We start from the raw sequence: 9050 nt of genomic DNA on the forward strand, positions 1-9050 counted from the left end.
AATCTACTGGAAGCCATAATAGTATTTTCATGTTAGATTTGACATTTTTCAATTTGTGTCAGTTTTTCTTTACGTATGGTATATAGGAAAACTACAAGGCGGTATGCAATTCAATATGTTAACGTAACATTATTCAGCAGGTTTCATTTGAGCTTATGAAGCAAAGTTTGTTAATTCTATAAGGTGATGCAAAACTTTTGGCAATAGCTGTAATATTACACAGTGGGATATTTTCCAAGCCTTATTCTGCAGTGAGATCCTTATACATTGTTAGGGGTTAAAAAATGAACAGGGAGGCCAGAGATAAAAAGTAAGGATATGATAATAATACTACTACTACGACTACTACTACTTGCCTGTGGCCACACCACCTTGAATAAGCCTGATCTCATCTGATCTCAGAAGCTAAGCAATGTTGGGCTTGGTTAGTACTTGGATGGGAGACCACCTGGGAATATCAAGTGATAAAATGCTACAGATTGAAAAAAAAAAACCTACTACTACTAATAATTATTATTATTCCAAGCACATGTGTAAATTGCTGTTAGTTAATTCAAATAATATTTACTTTGTACTTTGTGATACATTTATTTAACATGGTAACTAGAGTGAAACATTCTATTGCTCCCCCTTCCATTAACTTCAGACTATAGCAAACTGGAAGCTTTCAGTTTTTTTCATTATAGGGGTCTTTACAAGCAATGCACAAACAGATATTTTTTTATCCAGAACTTAAAAAATACCAAATGATTTGTCTACTTGACTGTTTCTTATGTTTTACCTTAAAACCAGAAATATCTTGCTTGTTTTATAATGTTAGCAGTTTTATTTCTCCTTTCACAAAAGAATTGGAAACTGTGCACTGAGCTTTGCAAATTGTATTGTTACTTCAATATTAATTAAGAACTTAATCTGTACTAAATTACTGTAAGCAACATGTTGGTATGGTGCCAAGTTGCTTGGAGCAATATTTCCATCGAATTGCATTTCTTTAAAACATTCTAATCTGAGCTGAACTGCCAAGGGCTTCAGTTTTGCTGAGTTGGGAATGTTTGGGCCGATAAAACCATATGGGTAACGATTCTTATAATAAAACTACTGTGTAAATATTAATCAATGCACTAGGACTGAACAGGACTGTGTTGGATGGAGTCCAGTAGTAACTGTTTATATGTGACAATTAAAATACATTTTGTTTTGGCACCACTTTGGTTATTTTATATTTGGAAGGGAATAATCTTCCATTTGTTTTTATGGCAATATATTTAATTTATGTAGATTCTAATTAATATGCGATGAATATTAAAACATATTTATACAAATCCAATGACAATTAAAAGAGGACAACTATTATTATTGGAATATATGGAATCCTAATGATTATCCATTGAAAAGATATTCCACTACAGTTACTTTAAAACTGTAATACATAAAGACATATGAGAATGGAATTAAAGAAAAAAATGTATATTTACTTTATAGGCAACTCCCAGTTGAATGCCAATGGCATGGCCAAACCTCCAACACAGACCCATGTCAATGACATGGCCAAACATCCAACACAGACCCATGTCAATGACATGGCCAAACCTCCAACACAGACCCATGTCAATGACATGGCCAAACCTCCAAAACAGGTGCATACCAATGACATGGCCAAACCTCCAAAACAGACCCATGTCAATGACATGGCCAAACCTCCAAAACAGACCCATGTCAATGACATGGCCAAACCTCCAAAACAGGCGCATACCAATGACATGGCCAAACCTCCAAAACAGGCGCATACCAATGACATGGCCAAACCTCCAAAACAGGTGCATACCAATGACATGGCCAAACCTCCAAAACAGGCGCATACCAATGACATGGCCAAACCTCCAAAACGGGCGCATGTCAGTGACATAGCCAAACCTCCAAAACAGACCCATGTCAATGGCTCAGAGGCACTTGACTTTCATGTGTCAATGCATGTCTTTACAAGAGTAATGATGGGCCAGAGTAAGTTTGTCAGTTAATATTTTAAAAAATTACTCCGCAATTATATTATTTTAAGCTGTTAGTGAAAATATCTACATAAATTATACAAAGGTAAAAGATTGCTAACTTGACAAATATGCATTAAAGAAAGAAACACATTATTTACAGTTTTAAGTACAACTGTAATCTTGAATTACTAATAAACATGTTTAACTGAATGTGATTATCTGTACCAATATAGGGTTAAAATATTAAACTTCAAAATGCTATATATTATGGAAATTTATGGTTTTTTTGGTACACTGCATTTTACAGAAATAGGACTGGTTTTCAGTTGAAATATCATAAATATGACTAATGCATTCGACCAATTTAAGAGTTTTGAAAAATATTACTATTATTATACTTCACAATAAAATGTGTACCTACGACAGCAGGCCACGAGTCATGTAAACATACAAGTAATATTTACATATATTCTGCTATGTGGTTTTATTTAATTTATGACATTATTTTCTGATGCCTATGTAGAACATGTCTCACTTGAGATTGCCGTAGTGTCAAATCTTAACTCCAACTCCCCTAGTTTTGTGAGTTTGTGTCGCAAACTTAATGTTATCTTTACATAGTTTTTTGCAATTAATATAATGAACATTCCTAACAAAAGCCTTGAAATCCCATTGCACACTGAAAATGAGAAAACCCAGTGCATAATGCAGACTGTATTACCCTTTGCTTTTACAGTAGAAGGATTTTAATGAACTTTTGCAAATAAATTGCTTTTGAAATCAACAAGGTAACCCAGCAACAGAGTACTTATTGTATCTTGGAGATTCGTTCCGCAGAGTGACAATGGAGAAAATCAGGTTTAATTTTAGTCGTCAATAACAGTATTACAGGCTTTTAAGTTATTAAATTAGCAGTAAAAAAAGAAAAAGTGGTAACACTTTATTTTAAGCACTACATATTAGGCATTTATTATGTACTCATTTGTGACTAATTAGCACATAACACATCATGTATAGCCTCCTAATAAGGGTTTAAGTACTTATTATGCTTATTCTCAAACATACCTTACTAACAGGTTACTGGACATTAATAAAGGATTTGCATGACTTATACTGAAGTGAAGACTCTTCTTGGCCATATTATTATTTTATTTCTTAGCAGATACCCTTATCCAGGGTGACTTACAATTGTGACAAGATATCACTTTTTTTTTTTTTTTTTTTTTTTTTTTACACATTATTATTTTTACATACAATTACCCATTTATACAGTTAGGTTTTTACTGGAGCAATCTAGGTAAAGTACTTTGCTCAAGGGTACAGCAGCAGTGTCCCCCACCTGGGATTGAACCCACAACCCTCCGGTCAAGAGTCCAGAGCCCTAACCACTACTCCACACTGCTGCCATATTAGATCCTACTAGCTGCTTGTATATGATTAATACCTTGGCAATAAAGCAACAAAACAAAGTGGACCATGCATGGATAACACTCTATCCCAGAGTTGGACTTTGTTCCCAATAAAGGGCTTATTAGGAGGCTGTTGGTCACTAGTAAAGAGTTTTGCAGCCCCTATTCTGAAGCGAATGTTTCATTTTCATTAATTAAGAGCTTATTAGAAGCAAATAGGTTATTAATAAACACTTTTGCAGCCCCTATTCTGAAGTAAAGGATGCTTTTACATTACTTAAGAACTTATTAGCAGCATTTCAGTCATCAATACTGTTTTGATCTAACAAATAATGCACAAAGAAGCAATTATCACCAGGGTATCTTTAATCAGTTGTGCAACCTGTATACTGAAGTGAAGACTCCAGGCACTCCATGAAGCTCTTACTCACATTAATGAACCTGACAAAAAAAATAAAAATAAGTTGAAGTAAAAAAGAAACAGACAAAATCCTTTTAATTAGGAATTTATTTATTTATTTATTTTAATTCAGTAGTCGCCAATTGATTTTACCCAAATTTTTCTCCCAATTTGAAATGTTCAATTGTAGGTTCAGTTCACCACTACCACCCCTGTGCTGACTCGGGAGCGGCGAGGATGAAGACATGCTGTCCTCCGAAGCGCGTGCCGTCAGCCGACCACTTCTTTTACACACTGCAGGCCCACCACGCAGCCACCTCAGAGCTACAGTGTCGGAGGACAATGCAGCTCTGGACAGCTTACAGGCAAGCCTGCAGGAGCCCGACCAGTCTACAGGGGTCGCTGGTGTGCGGTGAGCCGAGGACACCCTGGCTGACCTAAGCCCTCCCCCCTGGGGCGGCGCTCGGCCAATTGTGTGCCGCACCCTGGGAGCTCCCATTCTCGGTCGGCAGCGACCTCCAGACTATAGGGCACATCCTGCACTCCATGCAGAGTGCCTTTACTGGATGCACCACTCGGGAGCCCACCTTATTTGGGTTTTTTGAAAGAACTGTTAAAACTTGTAACAAGTTGCTATATAATTATTTTCCCAGTAAAACGCACAATCTTAAATTGTAAATATTTTTTCCAAAAAAGGTCAGATAAATTCTGCATGCCTAAACAGATACATCACCAACTGGTGCAATGTATAATGTGTCATTCTTTTCTCTAAGGCCATCAGTAATCTCTTGTAAAAGGATAACATTTGTATTCGGTATTATTAGCATTACAGAAATTGGGATTTTTAAAGTGATTTCTAACGTGATTTTCAGCTGAAATTTGTTTTATTATTTTCTGATTAGAGTTTTTACCATTTAAAAAAAATTTAATTAGGTTGATTTAATTGAACTTATATACACCACAGTCGTATATTTTTTCCATTAGGTGTATGCATTGGAGTAAGCTTCGTGTTTTATTGAATTGTATTGAAAAATAGTATTGTTGACTTTAAAAACGAGTTGTATAAGTAAAAAACTATTTATTTTTCCACTCCAAGAAAAAACAAAAAAAAATCTGTATTAGTGTCACAAAGACGGCTGCAGTGGGTGACGTCAGACCAGAAACAGGAAGTAACAGACAGAGACAGTGAGGTTGGTGAAGCTGAGCACTTGGTTGTGCTCAGCATTTAATAAACAAAATAAGAGAATACAAAAACAGGACACGGCACTTGCGGCCAAAATAAACAGGTAAAACAAAAACGAACAGACACTTAACAAACGGTGAACGGACAGGCAGACAAACACAGTGAGTACCAAACACTTATTATATTAATTTATATTAATTTACTTTACTTTACTTTACTTTACGTTAACGTTTCTCACCCGTTCTCCACTCTCGAACACCCAACCCCGAGTGAATGCTACGTGTCTCTATATATACTGTTGTGCTGGGATTCAATTACTAATTAATTATTCACTTGAATCCCAGCACGTGAATTCATTACGTGCAACCCCGTGCTCACATATTATACTTTAAATGCACGTGAAGTGCAATCCCGTGCCTAAATATAATTATACAATTTAAATCCTCGTGCTGCACACACCCATTTATATCCCGTGTACCAACTACAATACACCAACATTAACACACGCAACATACAACACATAACACACACATGCACACAGGGGCGGGGCACATTGCCACAATTAGTCATCAGTTATTACGGTACACCAATATGGAATATGCAGTTACAGATTCCCACATTAAGCCACTATTACAAAGATTCAATAAAATAAATAAATAAACGTTGGAGATTGTCATAAAATACTGGATTATTGTATTAATATAAAGTATGGACAATTTAACACAAACACAAAATAAAGTGTGACCAAAAATGTCATTTAAAGCTATTTACTTTTTATGGTTTTCATAAACTTGGGCCAATGATGGCGGTATTTAGATTCAATGTGATTTGTGCCTGTCTTCAGCTTCGGTTCTTCTATGAAATCACAAGGGAGAAATACATCTTTAATAACATCACCCATTTAAGATAGACCGAACTGACCAAGCCCTAAATCAAAAGAAAACAACAAGGACATGAGCTGTATGAACATACATACCTACTGTTTGCCCAAACCAGTCACCAAGATTAAAATTGTGATGAGATGTTATTTCAGGCTCTTCTTTTTTGTTTAGAAGGCTTAGCACTGTAATCTTAGACAACATGATTAGAAAAATAAACAAACCTGTCTGGGCTGACTTAGTTGGGCAGGCCTCAATCAATTTACGACCTAGGTGTTTTTTTTGACAAACGGGGAATATGCAAGTGTTGCATCTGAACGTTGATTATTTGAAAAGTGATACGTTTGTTTATTTTAACAATAAAAACAAAAGAAACAAACAAAAAAAAAACATGTAAAGAATGTTTTATCTTGTATAAGATTTTTGTTTCTTGTTCTGCAGCTCACTACTACAACTTTTCTTAGAAGATTTTGAAAAAGGTAAGAAAAAAAACAGAAATAAAAAAAAAGATTTGTTAATTTATTTGTCAAAATTGCAGTACATATTATCCTGTGGATAGATTTAATCCTGTTTATGAAATCTACATCTCTGTTCGAAAATGAAGTATGTTGGCTAAAAGTTTTTGTGATTTATAACAGGTTAATACATGTAGGGTGTCTTTTTATTATCTTGCAGAGTCTGAGCTGACAGATCCACTCAGCTTCCCCAATGCTCTTACACATGCATTAATAATACCACCTGCAAAAATCTATTCCCTAAATCTCTCACCCAGGGTAGATGAGAAGAACCTGGTGTTTCCAAGCTGACTGGAGTTATACAAAAGGTGAACAGTATGGCATTTCAGTATTGCTTTTTGATGATATATAGTAGATCTTGTGTTGTCTGAACTCATAGAATACACCTAAATGGGGTTGAGACCATGTATGTGTTTTTTTTTTTTAAGTTAACACTAGTTTAGATGTCAATCATTAAGTTTTGTGAAAGCAAGTGTCCCTCTCTAACAAGGGAGTCTAGCCAGATTAGAATATTCAAAAGAGTATAACTGAAATACAACTCTGGGTGCAATTATGTTTTGCCAAAGAGTGTATTTGATTTTACATTATATGAATGCAGAGCAGAACAGACTGCCAGGAGTGAAATGTGAACCACAATAAATACATAAATAAATAAATACTGGTAAGTAATACAGGCATCACAAAGATGAACGGTTTGTATGCTGAATGTTGTGTAGAAGTCAGCACTAAATATAGCCATATGATTTAAATGCCCCCTATTTGTCAGATAATCAAGGTTCGCTCTGCAGTGATTGGTTACTGAGAAGAACAGCCATTTCAGTAAATGCTATGAAAAAAAAAAACATTGAAAATCAAATACATGTTTGCTATAATGTTCGTTCTTATTTGGTAAGATTTACTGGATCTTTTTCATTTCTAATTTTATTTGTGTATTTATTTTTGTCATTCGACAGTCCATTCAGAAATGTGTTGCTTTAGTAATCCACAGACAATTTACAATTGTGAATTTCAATAAGCATTTATAGATTTAGGATCTTTTGAAGAAAACACATTCGTATGTACTATAGTGTGAAAACCATCATTCTGTATTGAGTGAGCCATGATGTATGTAATGTTCTTTGGCCTTGTGACATAGAGATGCATTTTCACAGTGTATTTGAAGGCTAATATTGACATTAGAAGACATTGGAAAGTGATCTCATTCAGCATGCAGGAGTGACTTTGCTGTCATATCCTACTTTCTGCACAATTGGCAGCAAATACTCATGGCTGGATTTCTATTTCGGGTTGAATTTCTGAGGAGTCAAGCTGTCTGTTAGAAACAGATAAGACCCAAACCTTTTGTAGCCTCCTCATAGTATCCTGCCGATAAAGAGAACCTTTCAAAATGTTAGGGAGAATGACACAGTGAAATGCGATTTGACAGAGAAAAAGTCAATAATTTTATCCCTGGTCTTTAACAATTAATTGCATGTTTACAAGACAACTTTTTTTTCCAATGTCTAGAATTTCTGTGTCAGGGCTGCTCTGGGACTAAGTTAATGATTTAACCCTTTCTTCCACCGTAGTCATCACTTCTGTGCAGCTTAGAAAGTTGTCACAAGAAGAAAGAAAAAAGCTTGAGGATCTGATGAACTTTTGATGTAAAACTTTTCATGTTGGGTTGATTTGGAATAAAAGGTCAGTTTGGGATTCTTGCATGTTGGATTAAGATTTGGTCCACTTTGAAACGATTCATGTCAGATTGATTTTGAATAAAAGTTCAGCTTCAATTTGGGATTTTTGCTTTTTGTACTGTGTTTTAATTATTTAACAAATAGGATAAAGCAAAGACAGAATACTGCATACATGAGATGAACATGTGCATGTAATTCTACTTTTATTCTCAATCTCATCTCATTAACTTACTCCAACAGTTTATAGTTCATTTTGATTGTCATTTCGCTATAACGAACCCCTCGATATAACGAACAAAATGCTTGGACCCCAACTGGCTAGTTATAGCGAGGGTGTAGTGTATATATCATTGAAATTAACTTTTAATTCTGACATAATCATGACATCATTCACAGAATTCTTGAAAAATAACTTTTTGCTGTACTATGTTTACTTTTCTTTCTACACAGCTAAAAAAGGGCTTTTGTTCCAAAACGTCCTGAAATAATTTTGTAATCATTTAAACCTTTTTGTATTAAAAAAATTAATGTGTACACTGCAGTTATACCTCCTTTCACACACACACACACACACACACACACAAACAAACACACACACACACACACACACACACACACACACACACATCCAGCAATAAACAAAATAGCAATATATACAGGTATATACAAAGCTTGTAAAATATGTTCTGCTTGAAGGTGCAGTCACACTGAATACCTCCTTTATCTGTAGAGAGGGGACATTTTTCTCCTTGAGCAAATCTTGTTGAACCAATGGGAAATTCCTGGAGAGGAGAGCACATTTTCACAACAATTTCATTGCTCCTGAGTGCTTTCAATGCTTTTAGATGCATTTTTATGTTTGACAGAAGCCTAATTTTCTAAATGGAAGAAAGAAACCTCCATATAGCTTTTGAGAGTTCCTTGAAGGCTTAAAGGATTTTTTTTCAGCTTGATGCTGACATTAAAGAATGCCACTTAAAGAACCAATTTACCTGAACGAA

General features: G+C 35.1%; 1 pseudogene; it reads left to right on the forward strand.

Annotated features, from left to right (window-relative positions):
- Window positions 1-354: 354 nt before the first annotated feature.
- On the forward strand, window positions 355-474 carry LOC117414946 (5S ribosomal RNA; annotated as a pseudogene).
- The last annotated feature ends 8576 nt before the right edge of the window (window positions 475-9050 follow it).

The sequence above is a fragment of the Acipenser ruthenus genome, chromosome 10, assembly GCF_902713425.1.
Source record: "Acipenser ruthenus chromosome 10, fAciRut3.2 maternal haplotype, whole genome shotgun sequence".
Lineage (NCBI taxonomy): Eukaryota > Metazoa > Chordata > Actinopteri > Acipenseriformes > Acipenseridae > Acipenser > Acipenser ruthenus.